The sequence below is a fragment of the Melanotaenia boesemani genome, chromosome 7, assembly GCF_017639745.1.
Source record: "Melanotaenia boesemani isolate fMelBoe1 chromosome 7, fMelBoe1.pri, whole genome shotgun sequence".
NCBI classification, from domain to species: domain Eukaryota; kingdom Metazoa; phylum Chordata; class Actinopteri; order Atheriniformes; family Melanotaeniidae; genus Melanotaenia; species Melanotaenia boesemani.
The window spans coordinates 20,213,742-20,234,407 of record NC_055688.1 but is presented as its reverse complement, the minus strand read 5'-3'; positions in this window follow the sequence as shown (position 1 = coordinate 20,234,407).

The following is a 20,666-nucleotide window of genomic DNA, read 5'->3' as shown; positions in this document are numbered from 1 at the left end:
AGACTTCTATGATGTCACAAATGTGATGAAGGCATTGTGGAAAATTTGTATATAAAAAGAATGGCTCACAAATGAACAGCTCACAGCTGTGACTCGGTTCCCATTGTTCATTTAAAAGAACCGTTCAAAAGAATCGATTCGTTCATGAACGTCACATCTCTAGCGCCACACCTGAGAGCAGCATGCAGCAGAGGTCTTTGTGTGGTGAAATTAAAGGCTCAAGATAAAATCTTGAGTAGCGGCTTTAACAGAGTAGTCAGGACACAATGTATGCCTAAGCAGCAGCAGCATATGACCTCCTTTATGAATTAGCAAATCAGCATTGATTGTTTTCATACATATGTTGTTTCAAACAGTTTTCAGTCACCTCCATGCACCTGCAGGAGTGAGAGAAATGAGTGGGTGCCTGTGATTTAACCAGGTATATTTTTCTTTCCTGTTTGGACAATTTAAGATGTATTTTACGTTAATTTCTTTTTCCTTGTAGCTCTTTCACTAGGATCAGCATCGGTTGCTAACCACTGTTTTTCCTACTCTTTGTTCTTTTCTGTATTTGTTCATTTGAGCCATTGGATGGGCCGCTTTTGTTTTTGTTTAGATATTGGACTATAATAAAAAGGGGGTTCCAAAAGGGGAGTGGTATTTGATTGTTTTGTTGTGTTTTAAGTGTTATCATTTGGTTGTTTGCTTTTAATTCCATGCAGCATAGTGTGGTTTGTAACACTGCCCTAACTGAGCCTCCCCAAATATAATTGTTATTTTGTTTCTTTCGTTTGGTCCATTTCTTTGGTCTAAAGTGTTCAACATCCAGACCATTAAAGTTTTTAAAAGAGTTTATTCTGTTTAATGGCTTCATCAAAAATTTGTTTTTTTAAATATAGTTGCCTCTTGTTCCAGTTCATTCTGGTGTTTTCCTGGGTTAAATAACACAAAGAAAAAAATTGTTTATAAGAACAGTTGGTGAATGAGGCCCATTGTCTGCAGATCTGCATTTGTGTACAGGCTCAGCTTCTGCTAAGTGCTAATTTACCTCAGCAGTGTTTACAAAAACCAGGCCCAGTGCAAATACTGCACAGGTAAATTGGCAATTAGCAGAGGCTAAGGGTCTGGTCAAATAGGTTACATAGGCATAGGTAGACTATAGGCAGGAACTATGGACAGTTTACCAAAGGAAATGTACAGATTTGCTTAGAAACCTTAGATGAGAGAAATGACCTGAAAGTATTTGAATGGTAGCCATGATAAGAGCTGGTCAAATTCTCTAAATGATAAGGGAAGGACCTTCAGCGCTTCCATCGTTGTGTCGCTAGATAACCCTGGAGCCACCTTTGTAAAAGGACAAGAGATAATTCCATTCAACAACTTTCCACATTCAAAGTGATGTTTCATTATTACACTGAGGAGACGAGGGGGGAGTGAGATCAACCAGTGACAACAATGTGTTTTACCTACTTTTTTAGATGAAATACTTTGTGTCTTTAGTGGAATATTCCTGAAAAGCTAGTTTCTGTACTGTAGACTCACATCACAGCTCACTGTGTGTGTTCAGAATTTTGTTTGCATGCGTTCATTTTATTGTCTTTTTTCCCAGCACTCTGCCTCATTTCAATATTTTCCAAATTTGTGGAAAAGTGGCTAGAAAAAAATAACAAGTTATTATTGTTTTATATTGTATACTGAGACACATAAGCAGCCTCTAGCTCCCCCTAGAAGAGCTGTAGGAGGTGACAGAGAAGAGGGAGGTCTGGCAGTGTCTGCTCAGACTCTTGCCCAGTGACCCACCACAACCTGGAGAAATGGTAGAAATCAATTGATAGATGGGTATTTGTATTGATATTAACAAAATAATTAGCAGTTAATATTCTTATTCCTCATGTTTCTATATATTGTTAGGCCTGAACAAAAATAAAATCATTAGCCCTGGATCTGTTTGCTTTTCAAGCTCACAATAAACATTTCTATCTAATTGAAATGGATTTGTTTCCTGTGTGCAACGTTACTTGTCACTCATTAGTTTGTTTGTACTGCAGGACACAGAACAACTCATTAATATCCAGGGGCGGGTAGGATGCGGATATTAGAAGTTTCAGTATAGGGATCCAGGAGGAAAAAGAAGGATGAAGTAAATTTTTTCTTGTTTCAAAGCTTTCAGTGATTAGGAATGCGTTGTGAGAAACTGAAAGAAATCTCTGAAAAGTGAAATCCTCCTGTATTTATAGGAAAACAAATATTTCAGAGCCACTGCGTTACGTAAAATTAAAGCTGTGTAAAAAAATTAAAGAATAAATGCTTTGCTTCAAACATGTGCGAGTAACACAAAACAGTAAACTGAAAAACAAACAAAACAAATGAAAATAGTCAAAACAAAGAAATAATATCAACCCAACATGTCTGAAAAGGAGTAGGATGAAGCATACGCTTATTTAACCCTGCACCTTCTCCACTACTCAATTAACAGTCTCCCCAAACATACATATTTACACAATACATATTTACAAAAATGAGAAATGAATAATAATATTTAATAAAGTCTTAAAAAGTCTTAAAGTTTTAAGATACACCTGTAGATAGTAAACTGACTAAGATTTGGTTGGAATATAATCTTTTTATCAGGACTGAAGCGAGAACTGGAGTGAAAGCAGAGGAGATGAGGAGTGTCATGGATCAAGGAAACACCAACAGAGTTTCTGGAGGTGAGAAGATGTAGAGTGAATATTTGATTTCAAAATCTAAAACTTTTTTTTTTTTTTTTTTTTAAAGGAAACTATATACCCTGCCTTTGAGTTTTGCAGTTGTTTTTCTTACATGCACATTAGTTCCTGGTACCATTTAAAAACAGAAGACGTCTGCTAATGTCATTCTGGTGAGGCACATCTACTTATTTCTAATATTTAATTTAAACTCATCATCATGCTGTCCACCTGCAGAAATGAACCATTTTCTAAACCAGTGTGCTGGAAAACTTTATTTTAGTGAATGTGTGTCGGCTGTCATTAGGCAGAGATCAGGGTCAGTTTTAGAAGACTTCCAATATCAAGTAGCCAATCAGGTGCAAGATTCAGTATGCTGGACAGTTGCTAGCTGAAGTAAGGTTTGCATACAATTTGGTAGAGATTTCTGCTGACAGTTTTTTTTCAGACAAATTTATAAGTTAAAGCACATTTTAGCCCTAAAAGAGCTGGAGAAATTAATTCATGCTTTTCTCATAACCCACCTGGATTACTGTAATGCTCTCTTTGTTGGAGTTAGTTGGTTGTCCACGTCTTGCCTGCAGCTGATCCAGAATGCTGCTGCTCACCTGTTAACTGGAACACACAGACAGGAGCACATTTCCCTTTGTCTTCCCTCTACTGGCTCCTTGTCTGCCAGACAGTGGTGGACAAAGTATTTAACTCAATTTATTAATCCTCATGGTCAAATCTTGTTCAACTACAAATAAAAGTCACTCAGTCAAAATTTTACTCAAGTTATAGTACTGAAGTACTTACTTTTTAAAATACTCAAGTATTCATAAGTACATTTTCTAATATCAGTACATTGCTGTATTTTTTTCTGAGTTCTTTTACAGATCCTTGTAACTCTCTGAAACCACCTAATGTTGTTTAATCGCGGTGAAAGCAAACATTTAAACTTGTATGAATCATTTCTCATTTCCTAAATCTCAAACATTGAGATGAGATATGGCCATGGGAGTGCTGGTTTCTCTGCTTGAGTTTCTCCTACTGTCTCCATTGCAGAGTTTTATTTGAATAAAGATGGGAAAGCTCGGTACACAGAACGAGGATGACTTATTTTTAAATCCAGGTGTGAGCGCTGACTGTGATTGGGTCCCTTCTGTGAGGAGCCCAGTGTGTCGCCAGTTGCATTTTAGAAAAGAAAAACAGCAACAGCTGACTACAAAGCTGTAAAAGTAACGACAAGCTTCCTAGAAACGTAATGGAGTCCAAAGTACAATATTTGTCTTTAAAAATTTAATGGAGTAGAAGTCATAAGTTTCCAAAAAAAACAAATAATATACTAAAGTACAGATACTCAAAAATGTACTTAAGTACAGTATTCAAGTAAATGTAGACTGTTATTGTCCACCGCTGGTGTCATAGAATTGATTTCAAAATCCTTCTTTAACTTATCTGTCAACATGGGCTTGCTCCACCCTACTTGTCAGAACTGCTTCAGCCTTATGTCCCTCCTCGGCTAATAAGGTCTGCTGAGCAGCTCACTAGTTGTACCAGTGACAAGCTCAAGCTAAGAGGTGACTGGGCTTTTGAGACTCTGGAACAAGTTACCTCTAAATATCAGGCAGGCCTCTTTGGTACCTGATTTTAAATCTCTTAAAAAGCCACTTGTTTATACAGGCTCGTCTAATATATGACAATATTGTTTTATATGCAATTTTTATGTTGTATGTGTGCGTTGATGTATATGTGTGTACATGCATTTGTAAAATCTTATTATTTTACCTTTTAATGTCAATTTTATTTATTTTATAAATTTTATTCTATCATTTGCTTAAAATTGTACAACACTTTGGTACAACCCAATTCAATCCAATTTATTCATAGAACACTTTAAACACAACCCCACTGACCAAAGTGCTGAACAATAAAACAACAACAAATCATTAATAAAATATCTATAAATAAATGGACATGTCTATAAATATCCTAAAACATAGGTCAAAAATAACATCAAGAAATTATAAAATGACAACAAAACCTTAAAAAACATAAAAGCACCACCTCAACTGGTGTGAAAAGCCAAAGAAAATAAGTTTTAAAAGCAGAGAGTGAGGAGGCCTGCTTTATGTTTGAAGGCAGCTGGTTCTGCAGCTCAATGCCCTCCAAGCTTCAGCAGACCTTAAAAGTCGTGACAGGGTGTGGGGCAGGTCAGATAAATATGGTGATGCTAGACCGTTCAAGGATTTATACGTAAAAAGAAAAAGAAAATTGACTCTAAAACCAACAGAACGCCAATGAAGTAACGCCACAATAAAATATATCTTAGTGCACCCTAAGACTTGAACAAATTCTACATTATTAAGTAGTAGTAAACCCAAATGGCCACTTGGGGGCAGAAGTGCAACATAAAGCTTCATGTGGCACTGATGCATCAAGACTGAAGAGACTAATAATCACACAGGACTTTGAAGGTAAATTCTATCTGATTAGAAATGCACAATAACAGTTTCTTTAAACAAGAACAAAATTCACACTTATCATATATGAGAGAAAATTGAGAAAACAAGGTCTTGTTGGATCTTTAGTTTAACAACAGGGTTTAAGAAACTAGAGAGTAGCTCAGCTGCCAATCTGTACTGAACAAACTAATTCATTTATTAATTTTCCACTCGGTATGAAGGACTGACATTGACAGATGTGAATCGATCTACATCTAATTAGAGCAAAGTAGTTAATCAATAATTGCTTATTTATATATATATATATATATATAGTTTTCTGCTTTTATACATATATATATATATATATATGTATAAAAGCAGATAACTCCCTTTATTAACCAGATGCAAAAGTCTGTTCTCTAGTACCTCCCTATCGGGCAGATATTTCTTGATTCGGTCGTAGTTAGGAGGTGAAAATACATCTGTACATCTACCATAAAGTTATAAAGTAATTCTTAATTCATTCCACTTTGTTGTTTTTTCTTTTTGTCCAAATTTGTTTTCAATTGATCAGCATGTGTGGGTAAAATGTGGGCACACAAAGAAGACGGGCTGCAAATGAGGGAACTGACCACAAGGGGGCACAAGTGTCCAAACTATTCCACTTCCACATCTCTCTGTCTCAGTGAACACCCTGTTCTTCATAAAGCTTACTCCATTATCAGCTCTCCCATTCATAATCTACATTAGTTGGACTCAAAGTCATTCCTGTGAGTGTGTTTTGGCATGAATGTGTATCTGTGTTTGAGTCAGGAGGATTCACTGGTAGTGTCAGCCATCGGCCATGCTGCGGCTTGGAGATGAGGCTCAAAGTTATGAACCAGTATTAATAAATGGTAGCCCTGGCAACAGTGTTGAGTGTATGAGTCAGAGGAGCTGAGGCAGAGGGGAAGGCAGGGGACTGTGGCCGAACATGGATGCTCTCTGAAACCTGCTGTCAGGTCTGGCTGTGAACCAGTGTCACATCTGTGCTGCACTAGAGTTAGATTGAATTATCACCAAATCAACATGAGATATTTATATCAGTGAGATCTTTCAACAAAGGGGTTTTGGCTCTGAGGGATTCCGAGGTTTATTTGCTTTAAGCCACCATAAATCATAGCAATTACATGAAAAGACTTGCGCAGCAGTGTTTGAATGGTTGCAACAACGTAAAGGATTAGAATGGTGTAAACAATCGAGGGAACACAACATGGGTGTTCCCTTTGCTGCTATGGGATTGTTGGGATGTTGTGTGGTTGTCTTGCACATCCTCTCAGATCTCTGAGGGATAGATGATATTTTTAAAGTGACCATTATGGCTGTTGTGGAGTTTGGGTTTATGAACGAGACATAAATCAGTTAAAACTGCTGCAGACAGTAGACACCAGCCTCCAAAACCCTACAGACTTACAGAGAGACAATAGATTGCAATACAGAGACAGTAAATGAAGAAACTTTTAGAAAGGTGAAACATGAATTAATGAGTAGCAGACCTGCCATGTTATGCAGCAGTGACTTCAGTCACGTTTACAGAGAGCAGTCCTGAATGCAGCCATCGGTCTCTGTATAAAGTAAACAGCAACTCTCCAAGTTGGGGTCACTCACTTTCAATCTTTGAGCTGCCTTTGTTTGCTGTACCACTGCAGAGGTCTGAGGAAGCTGATTACAAATCACGCCACTTCCCCAAGATTACAGAAACATAACAGTTTAAAGTTTGTGCAGATTACCCCACTTCATATTTGCTCATAAAGCCTGAAACAAAGTAAAAAGTAAAGATTTTGAACATACTTTTCATGCTCTTCCATCATCATTAAACAAATATGAAATATTTGTTAATGTTTATATTTATTAATAAATATATTTTAATATTTATATTTATTTTTATCTGTTAAAAAAATAAATGTGAGGTTTTTGATTCATTCTAACAAGCCGCTTGGTTATTGTCGTTGCTAAATACAGTAAATTTAAATGCTGCTTGGATCCATTTAGTTGTTTAATTTAAGCAACCTGTAACTGTTTTTTTTTTTTTTTTTTACCACTGTACAAACAGTAGGGGGAAAAAATATGTAAAAACATACTTCATGTTTGATATATTATCAGATATGATGGACAAGCAGTCCAGTGGTAAATGCTAAGGATGTGGAAATGTCTCAGCTCTTAGAGCCCTTCTACACCAAGCTGCCAATCAGCCATCAGGCACATCTGGCATGTCTGTGAATGTCTGCTTCTTGTATTTTTAGCGTATAACACAAAAAAGTCAGCTGGAGTCTCTGACTCCATTGACTTTCTTTCCAGCTATGTTGGGTGTCTCTTCATTTCTCCAGAAAAAGCAACACTTTTCACAGTATGAGCATGTAAAGAAGCTGAAGGCCAACTGGTAACCATGAAATAAGTAAAGAAAAAAAACAAAAAAAAAAAAAAACAAAAAAACACAAAGCACATGCAGCTATTTTTACTTCTTCTTTTAATCCACACATGTCCGTGTTTCCCTGTTTGTATATTGCACGCACTACAGCGCCCTTCGGCTTTGGAGAAACTCTTTCGTCTTGCCCAGGAACAGGTTGTATAACCTAGCCAGCAGCTGAAAATCATATTTGGGGTGTAATTTTGAGCTGTTGTGTTTGTTCAGATGTTGGTGACCTGAGGAAATACAGCAGGGGGATTCTCATCACCGTTGGTTATTCACATCAGTTCGTTGAAAAATTCTGTCTTGAACAACCTTGCATTGGGGGAATGAAAGAAAATTACTGTCAGTTTGCAACCCAGACAAAATCATCTGATTGCTAAATTGGTGATTTTTCTGGTCTCAGTGAAAAAACAAAATTGTGCAGATCTATTATGCAAATTTTTCATTGTTACTTTTTCTTCCAAAGAAGAAAAAGTTACATTATGAAGCCATATCATTACAACTACACCACAAAATATATGTTTTAGGTATATAATCAACCACATGAATACAATCATAGACATAAAGAAGCACATATGCATGCATACACACATGCAAACAAAACCAATATTTAAAATGATTTATAGCACAGCAAACATAACAAAACAAGAGAAGAAAATGCTTTACAAGTTCAGAGTTATGAATGATAGGCTTGTGAAAACAGGAATGTTTAGCTTTGTGTATAGACAGGTGTAATGAATTTCAGGTCAGCAGGTAGTTTATTCCAGAGATATGGAGCACTGTAACCCACGGCACTGTCAGCAAACTTGGATTTTATTCTGGGAACAACTAAAAGACCTGCTTCTGGTGACCTAAGAAGGAAATGTACTGAGCAGCCAAGGTGTGACTTTCTGTACAGACTTTTAGTAGGATTTTACTATCTCTGATGTAACAGAATTAATTTTTTCTTCTTCTTTTTTATGTTGAGATAAATGCATTTGCAGTGATCACAAACATGCTGCGTTTGAAAAATGTTATTACTTTTCATCTGTGTCATAAACAACATCTTGAAGATATTAGGATTTTTCTACACCAGCTATATATAACAGGCCATTGCCTTCTTATTCTTCATGACACAATACATAATTTTAGATGCCTTGGCTGGGATGAATACCTCCTCCTCTCATTGTGTTGACAAAGCCCTCTTAAATAGAGCTGGGAGCCCAAGTGAAACCAGATTTCGCAGGAAGATATAGAAAGCAGAAGATAACCATCCATAAATCAGATGCTGCCGAGACAAATGTGCATCAGGGATACTGTATCGAATGGGAGTAACACCTTCCTTGGGTGGCAACAACTGAAAGAGTTGTAATGGTCGGATGTTTTCATTGCATAACAAACACTTTCAGGTCTCTGAATGGAAACTGCAGTGACTGTTTTATTCACAGGAAAACAATGCTAACATTTCACAGCTATGCTAGCAGCTATGTGAGGCTGCTCTCAGAATTAATTAGCTAATATCTGTTGCTAACATGCTATGCTAAACCAGGGTAATGTTTGCTCTGCTTGTCCTGATAGAAGTGCCAGTATCATTTAGCTTTAACAATATATTAATAAATACCCCTTTCCACTTTTCCACAATTTATTCCTTCACTATGAAGATTTGTGTGAAAGGACAAGGTTGCAGCTGTTGTAAAAACACAGCTGACACCAATAGAAAATGTGTAGTTTAATATCTATTTCATCAGATATATTAGATTTGTAGTTGGGAATTTGCAGCAACATCTGTGGATCCATCTGTGGCTGTTATTTATTGCTTAATTCACAGTTTTTTACTACGTAAAAGCAAAAACGTCCAATTTTTTTAAAGTTTCTAATATCTCACTCTGGTTTGATGACAAGGATGTGAAGACTCATAATTCAGAAACATTCCAAGTCCACTGAGCCCAGCAAGGCTTATTTTTACCTCAGACTTTTATAGCTATTACTGACTGAATTTTGGGGAAAGTTTCTGGGTGGCAATTAAAAAAATTGCTTGCAGCTTGAAGGGAAAATGAATGATAAATAGAGGGGGTAGAAGTTTTAGTCGTTTTCTTGGTATTTGGTCACAAACCAGAGGATTGAACAAATTACATACTTTGGTGTCCAGCAAAATTTATCCTGAAGGGACACAAATATCTGCACCAAATTTCATGCCAATTTATCCAAATGTTTTTCCAACCTGTTCTCATTTCCAGAGAGTGAACTGCTACTGTTTTAAAGTAAAGTCTCAAAGACATGGCAAAAGTGTAATTTAGTCTTTGCCGTAAAGATCTTGATTTTCAAACCATGCTTTGTTTTTATTTTCTCAATCCCATTTTTTCCACACAGGTCATTGTCATGGAGTATATCTTATAATGTGGCTTTATGGACAAACATCCAAATTTTTGCTATGAAGCTATGCATCTGTGGAGCTATTGGTCTCTCATTTTTTTCCTTTAACCTCTTTGATTAGTTAACTTTTTTTAAAAAACATGGTCTGTGAGTTTAGGTGTTCCCTGCTTTCTTGGCAAGCTTCCTTAGTAACCATATTTCCAAAACATATAACATTATACCTGCAGGTTGTACTGCTCTAAACCACCAAATGGAAATGTGATTTGCATCTTTAATATGGTAGCATAAAAAAATCTTTTGAAATAGGATTTTTTGATTTTATGGAAACACAGCAAATGTGACATCAGAAATCAGAAATCAGAAATACTTTATTAATCCCTTGCAGGGAAATTCATGTTTTCATAGACCTTGTTGGTGAGAAATTTAAATCAAACCCACACAGCTGAGTCTCATGGTAGCAATAGAGGAAAGTTCAGGAAATCTAAATAGAAAAAAATCTAGAATTTATTCTCTTGGAACCAAGGACGTCTATAAATTATTCTGACGTATCTGTTGGAACATTTTAAGTGATGGACCAACCAACATGCTGATGCACCAACATTGGCATCCCAGCAGCAGAGCTGCAAGCATAGCTCATAGAAAAGGAATTGATGCAGAAATTCTACCCTAAAACAAAACCACTGACTTCTGTCTTTCCCTGGCAACTCAAGATAAAGGACACTCCTCTAAATCAGGCTTGATGAGATGATATAACAGGACTTGAAACTTTAAAGCAAGAATGTAGATAGAATGACAGCAAACTTTGGCCAGTAGTGGAGTTGGGGTCCTGAGTGTGATCGCCTGTCAATTCAGCAGCAGATCAATGAGCTGGCAGGCTTTGATGCTTTAGCAGGTCACATGCTTGTTGTCCATGTGTATGCATGTGTGAGGTAACAGGGAGTGAGATAGTGAGAAATACTGGGATTACTGGAAGGTCGAGAGCTGTCAAATGAGATGGATGCAAGACTTCTTCTTTGGTGCTCAAATCACAAACACACACACTCCGAGGAGTGGAGGGGTTTGAGTCCCCAGGCGCCAATGTTTCATTTGCATTGCACAGGAACACATGTTTAGATGTAAATGCACATGCATACATGTACTCACAACAAAACAGATGTGTGTGTGCAGAGCTCTGCAGTCACCTCTCAAACTGCATACATCCTACTGGGCTGCACTCCAATCAGCAGGATTAATGAAGAGGTATCACATTTTACTGTACAGCAGCATGTGGAGCTCTGGGGAGCAAATGCCTACAGTCTGCAATTCGTCAAGTCTGTCCTCAATAATGTAATCGACTTTTAGGTTGGGAGATAGCATAGTTAAGGCAATTTGCTGAATTTTGTGGCATGGTTGAGTTATGTTCCTTAACAAGACCCTCACATGCAACATGTTTTTTTTTCTTCTTTTCCATTGATCAGAGACCCTCATGAATAACCTTTATGAAAATACTGTAGCCTACTGCCTAAAAGAAGCATAGTGGTGTAATGTGCTAGAAAGTATTTGGTGAAGGAATTCACAATCTAATAATATGTTTTGAAAAATAACTAAATCTAAAAAGAGCTCACTAAGTGAACTTAACTCTTATCAGCAAGACCTGAGATTATGTTGAAAAACTAAACCAAACCTGGAACAACTCTAAACTAATGCTTAGTAACAGCTCTTCCCTCAGCAATGAAACATCAAAAGAATACTGGCATACTGACCGTCCCAGCTCCAGACTTGTTCTTTGGCCCTTTTCATGTTAAAAGGACATTAAAGACATAATACTTGAGGTTTCTTTCACAATAATCCACATTCAAAGACCATTTTTGGGAAATGAGACTCAATTTTATTTGACACAGACTGAGGTCAGTGTTCATTTGCAAGAGACCCTTGAGAAGAAATAGAAAACCTCTGGCTGTTGCTCTCCAAGTTTTTGAATGAGACTCCAGTACCAGGGTAGATCTGGTGTTTCTGTGAAGGGCACAGGCTGCTGCGGGGAAAAGAAAAAAAAAAAGAAAAAGCGATGGCTCTTCCAAGTGCAGCTGATGAGGTGGTGGCATGTTTGGCAAAGAGCGGGATGATATCAGTGTGTAATGATGGAGCGAAGTGACAGAATCTTATTCTAATACTCCAGGGCCTCTGGACACACACCAGGGAGACTTCCATTTGTCTCTCAGTGTCAAATTCCAAACTGCTGAGGGACTAACCCAACTTGATGCAGGCGAGAGGGAAAACTTATCAGCCCAGAGTACAGTAAATGAGTGCAAGAGTAGCAAGTTTGAAACGATAAAGGCCTGATAAAGTCTGGGGAGAAAATAGGATACAGTGTCAGCAGAGCAATTCTAAGAAAGTAAACAAGTCCTTCGTTATCACAGTATATGTCTTGAGTTTGCACAAAAGCATCAGAGTTTTTCTGTGTAAGCAGACGCTGAGAGAACTGTGTGTATTTGAATGTTGGCACATGACACATTAAAGCAAAGGCCATAATGTAAAAGACCAATCAGTGACCCACATATTGAGCGTCAAACAACCAAATCTCCCTCTCGGGAGGCTCACCACCTGCAGGAGGGGCCATAGGGGTCGGGTGCAGTGTGAGCTGGGCGGCTGCCAGAGGCGGGGACCCTGACGGTCTGATCCTCGGCTGCAAAAGCTAGCTCTAGGGACGTGGAATGTCACCTCTCTGGCGGGGAAGGAGCCTGAGCTGGTGCGCGAGGTTGAATGGTTCTAGCCAGATATAGTTGGACTCACCTCGACGCACGGCTTGGGCTCTGGAGCCACTGTCCTTGAGAGGGGCTGGACCTGCTTCCATTCTGGAGTTGCTCCTGGTGAGAGGCGCCGAGCAGGTGTGGGCATGCTCATTGCTCCCCAACTTGGCATCTGTATGTTTGGGGTTTACCCCAGTGGACGAAAGGGTAGCCTCCCTCCGCCTTCGGGTAGGGGGACGGATCCTGACTGTTGTTTGTGCTTATGCACCAAATAGCAGTTCAGAGTACCCACCTTTTTTGGAGTCCTTGGAGGGGGTGTTGGAGAGCACTCCTTCCGGGGACTCCCTCGTTCTGCTGGGGGACTTCAATGCTCACGTGGGCAACGACAGCGAGACCTGGAGGGGCATGATTGGGAGGAACGGCCCCCCTAATCTAAATCCGAGTGGAGTTTTGTGTTGGACTTCTGTGCTCGTCATGGACTGTCCATAATGAACACCTTGTTCAGACATAAGAGTGCCCACATGTGCACTTGGCACCAGGACACTCTAGGTGGCAGTTCGATGATCGGCTTTGTAGTCATGCCGTCGGACTTGCGGCTGCATGTTCTGGACACTCCGGTGAAGAGAGGGGTGGAGCTGTCAACTGATCACCACCTGGTGGTGAGTTGGCTCAGATGGTAGAGGAGAATGCCGGTCAGCCCAGGTAGACCCAAGCGTGTTGTGAGGGTCTGTTGGGAATGTCTGGCAGAGTCCCCTGTCAGAAAGAGTTTTAACTCCCATCTCCGACAGAGCTTCAACCATGTCCCGAGCGAGGCGGGGGACATTGAGTCCAAATGGGCTGTGTTCCATGCCTCTATTATCGAGGCGGCCAGCCGCAGCTGTGGCCATAAGGTTGTTGGTGCCTGTCGTGGTGGTAACCCCCGAACTCGTTGATAGACACCGGCAGTAAGGGATGCCGTCAAGCTGAAGAAGGAGTCCTATTGGGCCTTTTTGGCCTGTGGGACTCCAGAGGCAGCTGATGGGTATCGGCGGGCTAAGCGGAGCGCGGCCAGGGCAAAAACTCGGGCATGGGAGGAGTTTGGAAAGGCCATGGAGAATGACTTCCGGATGGCTTTGAGGAGATTTTGGTCCACCATCCGGCGGTTCAGGAGGGGAAAGCAATGCTTCGTCAACACTGTGTACAGTGGCGATGGGGGGCTGCTGACCTCGACTCGGGACATTGTGAGGCGGTGGAGGGAATACTTCGAAGACCTTCTCAATCCCACGAACACGTTTTCAGATGAGGAAGCAGAGTCTGGGGTAGCTGGTGCTGGCTCTCCTATCTCTGGGGCTTAGGTCGCTGAGGTAGTTAAAAAGCTCCTCGGTGGCAAGGCCCCGGGGGTGGATGAGGTCTGCCCAGAGTTCCTTAAGGCTCTGGATGCTGTAGGGCTGTCTTGGCTGACACGCCTCTGCAGCGTCGTGTGGACATCAGGGACAGGACTGGCAGACTGGGGTGGTGGTCCCCCTCTTCAAAAAGGGGGACTGGAGGGTGTGCTCCAACTACAGGGGGATCACACTCCTCAGCCTCCTTGGTAAGGTCTATTCAGGGGTGCTGGAGAGGAGGGTCCGTTGGATAGTCGAACCTCGGATTGAGGAGGAGCAGTGTGGTTTTTGTCCCGGTCATGGAACAGTGGACCAGCTCTACACACTCTGCAGGGTCTTTGAGGGGGCATGGGAGTTTGCCCAACCAATATACATTTGGTTTGTGGACTTGGAGAAGGCATTCGACCGTGTCCCCTGGGGACTCTGTGGGGGGTACTCCGGGAGTATGGAGTGCCGGACCCGCTTGTACGAGCTGTCCGGTCCCTGTACGACCGGTGTGAGAGCTTGGTCCGCATTGCCGGCAGTAAATCAGAATCGTTTCCAGTGCGGGTTGGACTCCGCCAAGGCTGCCCTTTGTCACCAATTCTGTTCATAACTTTTATGGAATTTCTAGGCGCAGTCGAGGTGTTGAGGGGATCCGGTTCGGTGGCCTCAGAGTTGGGTCTCTGCTCTTTGCAGATGATGTGGTTCTGTTGGCTTCATCGGGCCGTGATCTTCAGCTCTCACTGGAGCGATTCGCAGCTGAGTGTGAAGCGGCTGGGATGAGAATCAGCACCTCCAAGTCCGAGACCACGGTCCTCAGCTGGGAAAGGGTGGAGTGCTCTCTCCAGGTCTGCAATAGGGTCCTGCCCCAAGTGGAGTTCACGTATCTCGGGGTCTTGTTCACAAGTGAGGGAAGGATGGAGCTGCAGATCAACAGGCGGATTGGTGCGGCGTCTGCAGTGATGCGGACTCTGCATCGGTCTGCCGTGGTGAAGAGGGGGCTGAGACAAAAGGCAAAGTTCTCGATTTACTGGTCGATCTACGTTCCTACCCTCACCTATGGCCACGAACTGTGGGTAGTAACCGAAAGAACAAGATTGCGAATACAAGTGGCCGAAATGAGTTTTCTCCGCAGGGTGGCCGGGCTCTCCCCTAGAGATAGGGTGAGAAGCTCCTGGAGGGGCTCAGAGTAGAGCTACTACTCCTTCACATCGAGAGGAGCCAGATGAGGTGGCTGGGGCATCTGGTTAGGATGCCTCCTGGACGCCTCCCTGGTTAGGTCTTCCGGGCACGTCCCACTGGAAAGAGGCCCCGGGGAAGATCCAGGACACGCTGGACAGACTACATCGCTCTGCTGGCCTGGGAATGCCTCGGGATCCCTCCGGATGAGCTGGTGAATGTGGCTGGGGAGAGGGAAGTCTGGGTTTCCCTGCTTAGGCAGCTGCTCCTGCAACCCGACTCCGGATAAGCGGAAGAAAATGGATGGATGGATGGATGGACAACCAAATTACAACCTGAGGTCAAAAAGGCCATGAGCTATCAGTCTGAAAAATGTCAGTAGATATGTGAAGGATTTAGTGTAATCCTAAATCTGATAGCAAAGTGTGGCTACAACAGAACAGGATTTAGTTGGCATTCAGACTAAAAACACTGAAAGAGTGCTGCATCGGATGGAGTGACTTAAATATTATTTAGTCACAAAAAGAGTCTCACCTTAACTTCTTTTAAGTTGTCTTTCCTGTAAACAAGCTCAACCAGCATTAGAAACATGCAGGAGAAAATAAAAGCTCTCTATGATGCTGTTGCTCCAACATGCATTTATATACAATATTTAAAGAGGCATTAAGCTGTCCTCTGGGACTGAAAAGTGAGGCAATGCAGAAGTGCCAAATACAGTTTCTTAGAATGACCACTCCAAAACAGTTTTTATCCTCAGATCCCTTTGTCAAGATCTTTAAATGTGCAGCTATTTAAGCCATATTTATAGCCCAGTACCCCTTCATATGGAGTTCTCTTTTAATACAACTCTGCTGTTTAAATTGCATTAAGAATTAGAGTGAGCAGTTAGAGTAATGGGAGTCATCCAACATATGTGTATGGTGTCCCTGACTTCTCAGTTACACAAAGCCATTGCTCTAAAACACAAAGTGGTGATTGACACATTTAAACCTTTAAAACCAAAGAAAAAACGTCAGGGCAGCTTCACATGTCTTTTCGGTCTTTGTGGGGTATTTATCAGCTAGCAGAGTCTTCATGTTTCACCAGATGCTAAAACACTGCACAGCAATTTGTCATACTTTGGATTTTACAAATGTGAAGGGATAAAATGGTACATGCTCATCATTTTATTTTAATCCCCTCCATTCAAAGTATATTAAGCTTGAGAAAAATACCTAAACGTTATGCCAAGAAATGACTTGATTTAATTACTTAATTTAATTGTGATCCATCTAATTGTTGTTTAGACACCCAGCTTTGCAACAAAACCAGTTAGTAAAACACAAATTTACTAATGAGATTAACATTTATTTATCCCTTTAAAATTTTACACAGCAGTTAAAAAAAGGTAAATGATAAAGTTGTCATTCCATAGAGAGGAAACGATTTTATTCTCGAAGGAAGTCCTTGGAAAAGGCATTGTTTTATTTGGCAATGAAAGCATTGGGGGAAAATAGCTACTTCTTATAGTTGAGCACAGCTGATGTGCAGGAGGTAGCTCTGCGGCTCCAGAAATAGCAAAAGCTCAAACCAGCATGATTTCAAAACAATGCAGCGTGCACGAGACTCCATTAGACTTCCCTTTGCTGATATTTTGAGAATTTTTAATGATGTCCGGTAGCCAGAAACGGCAGGCGAGAGCTGTTTGGTCCACAGGAAGATATTGACTTTAGGGACCAAAAAGAAAGCACCCAAACAAGCAGGCAGCCAAGTTAGTAAACAGGAAAATACACAGAGGAAGGCACCTGGCTCAAGTGCACAGTGCCTTCAGGGACAAGGGACACACTCCGGCTCAAGCTGTGTTGTTTCCTATTGACACACAGCTTCCTTACTTCTGGACATCCTGTATGTGTGTTCGTGTGTGTGAGTCAGTGAGTTTGTCATTGTGTCAGGTTGTTTGTTTAACAATATCTATACCTGGTATCATTAATTATACGTTGGAATTTGCTCCTTTCTAATTGCATATAGGATGTTACTGTGTCTGGAAGAATGACATTGTGTTAATCTGTGCGGATGGACAAGTGATCATACAGCAACACATGCTCTTGGAGCCCAGACAAACATTGCATGGCTCAATTCCTGCAGTTTGATTACAACTGGATATAGCCCAAAAATCCTAATCATGTAAAAGTTTAAAGTAAATTAGACACAGCAGGTTGGCAATAAATGAGGAAAAGTCTGGTGAGAAATTACTGTAAGCAGTTGGTGTTCTGGCTAATGAGCCACTAGTCTGCAGTAATCAATATTTTTGTAATAACAGTGGATGAAATTACAGTGTGTGTGTACTGACGAATCCATACTTTGCTGTTATATCCATATCACTAAATTCACTGTGCTGTAGATTGGTGTTTTATGACCCTCTGTACTGCTGATTTCATTCACTTCCACTTCTCCCACTGGCACAAATCTTCCCCTGTAGCTTGGAGCTGTTTGTAGGGGATAAAACTAGCCCTTAAACTCAAATGTATGCATCATCGCCTATGGAAAGACTGAACACAGAGGAGTTAAATGCACTATACTAACATCGTTAGAGAATGCCCAAAAAAGATTTACGAGAAGTACAAATGTGTACAACTCTGTAAAAAACACTGTTCAACATTGCTAGCAGCTCTGTGGTGCTATACTAAAGCTCTGAGGTGTGTTGGACCAAACAGAACAGTAAGGATATTAACATCTTCATGCAACAACCCAAACATATTTAGCAAGAATGTTTACTATCTTAGTTTAGTCTTAGTTTAGCTTGGCCTTAATGATGACGTAGGGCCTATGATCAAAGCTGTAAGAAGTCACGAGAAGATCCAAAACATCTGCACAGGACCAGATCTCCTGGCAGTTCATTTAGCAATTATCAAGAAATCCCAATAAAAAAAAACAAAACTTATGTGTGAAATTTGGCACTGTGGGAAAAGTAATGAGGTCATGAAAGTCATTAATTACAAGATATTTCTCTACATACGTAAAAACTTTGATCTGCTGGTGTTGACGCCATGAACATCTGTGTTAACATTCCCATCTCAGAGTAACAGGGAATACTGGAGCAGAGTACATCCAGAGCTGTAGCAGCGACTTAAAATATGGCACAGCTCGTGTCCACACATTCAAGAGCTCATAATAGGCTTGTGTTGGGATTAGTGTGGTGCCTAACTTGACCACTTGACCCTTCAGAAAAAAAGCTTTTTGCACAACTGGGAACTAGACAGCAGCTGAAAAAAGGCATACACCTCTCAGTTGCAAGGGGCTTTTGCCTTGTCTCCACAAATTCCTCTTTGCCTCTGACACTTGTAAACCGCTCCACCATGGCAGACTCTGACCTCCATTACAAAGGGAGGGCTACGTCTCAAACCCGGGCAGTCAACTTGGCCCATTATATGCACTGGTTGGGGGTTAAGCTGTGCCCTTACAAATGGTGAAAGAGAGTCGTGGCTGCTGTCACAGGGAGTTTTAAGTCTGCGAACTCCTTTTGTTTGTTATGGAATATTTTGAAAGAAGGGGAAGAATTGAAGAGAAAAAAATACAACCTAATCTAACTTTTTTTTTTTTTTTTGCTTGTTTGAAAACATTACTACCCATGAAGCTGCCGTGTTAAGAATATAGCATGAAGACAAACTTAGAGGTGAAACCATAGCACCTCTTAGTAAGAATGAAATCTTAATATTTGCAATGAGTCACTATTCTAGGATCATTTTATTTTTTTTCTATTCAGGATCTAAGTGGAAACAGATAAAGTCTATAAATTCATCTATTTGATGTTTAATGTGAATATAAAGCTCCACTTCATTTCAAAAATCCCAAAACACTGATAGGAATTGACATATATGATACATTATTAAAAGCTAGTCAAAGTGAACACTATAATTTGGTCTAACTTGTCATATAAAACTGGAAGAACAATTGCATTTATGTCAAATTCAGCCCATTTAATGTGTGCACAGAGAGATTTTTAGAGCCTCTCTTGGAGGGAGAATAAAAAGTAAATCTCAAAGCGAGGAGACCCTGCGCCTGCACCCCTGTCATGTGCAGAATTTTATAGGTGTCATTAGCGACCAATGGAAAAATGGAGCCACTGCTGTCGGCACGCAAGGGTTGACCTCAGTCGACATATCATCCAGTCTGCCTGTTTCCTCAAACACCTTCTCCCAGCTCTGATGACGAAGGCTATTTATAGCTGTGGTATTACCAAGCTTTACCCTTTTACTGTACCCTTATCTAACATTTTAAAGTGATTAAACCAGCCCACATTTCCGGCTCTTCTACTGTGAACAAATATTATAGTAGCCTTTAAAAATTGCCAACCCCTGAGAGTCTGGCAAGATGAGCAAAATGTTGAATATCTGAGAGAGAAAGGAACAGCAAGTGTATTGTTTCACATGGTATATCTGACTGATGCTACGTCTATGGCATCAGAGCGAAATACCTTGCATCAATTTCTCAATCAATTTTCTTTGCGAAAAGCTTTAATAGAAACGCAGCTAATTATTTCAATTATTGACAAATGACTACTTTCTTGACTAGTTGTTCAATTTGGATTTAAAATGTCAACAAAGAATCGTAAAATAAAAGTCAAAGTGAGTGGTGGGGGTACTGACCAAAATAACACGTCATGGTATTTTTCAAAATCACACAAATTTCACTCTATTTGACAAGATTTTCTATTTCCCTGAATGACTTGGTGTTAACCTCATGTTCTGCTGACTGAGAGAAGTAGTGCATTAGATTGGCTGAGAATTGTCTATTTCATGTTTTATTCCTACACCATTCTTATGTCCACAATGGAGCCCTGAATTTGTCTTTCTCGAAAGTACTTAGCAGAACAATCATAAACTATATGGATTGCGATGGTGTTGGTTATTTTTATCCACCACTACCTCTTTTTAGTCATATGCAGTACCCCCACCCAACTACAGCTTAACTTTAGGAACTTTCTCTATCACATAACACCGGTGCTCTGCAGCATGCATGTTTAAAGGTGCAGTGATGTAAAAGGTCCCTCCTCAGTTTCCAAGTGCACCGTGTTCCAAATGTTGTTTATGCTATTTGACCCAGTGTTTGCAGTATAAGAATAAAAAATGGTTTTCAAATGGTCTTTATTTTAAATGTAGGGGTAAATACCTAAATTTAAAAACACATTGCTTTTGGTATAAATGTCTGCTGTATCCTCTTGTCTGTATACTTCTAGCCTTTCTTGAAATTGACTTTTACTGAGCTTTAAAGTTTTGACTTTCTTTTTTCTTTATGTGCACATTATTGTCAAACTTGTGAAGATTATTAGTTAACTTCTGTTTGCATGTTTTATTAAAATGGGGTGTATAAAGATCAACATCTAAACAAAATCCAGACTGATCTCATATTTGATCCTTTACATATAAAACAAAGAAACATGAAACAAATAATAAAACTATTACTCTCAGCCTGGTTTCACCAGAAAAGGCTGTAGTAGGTTTGTTTGTCCACATGTCCAA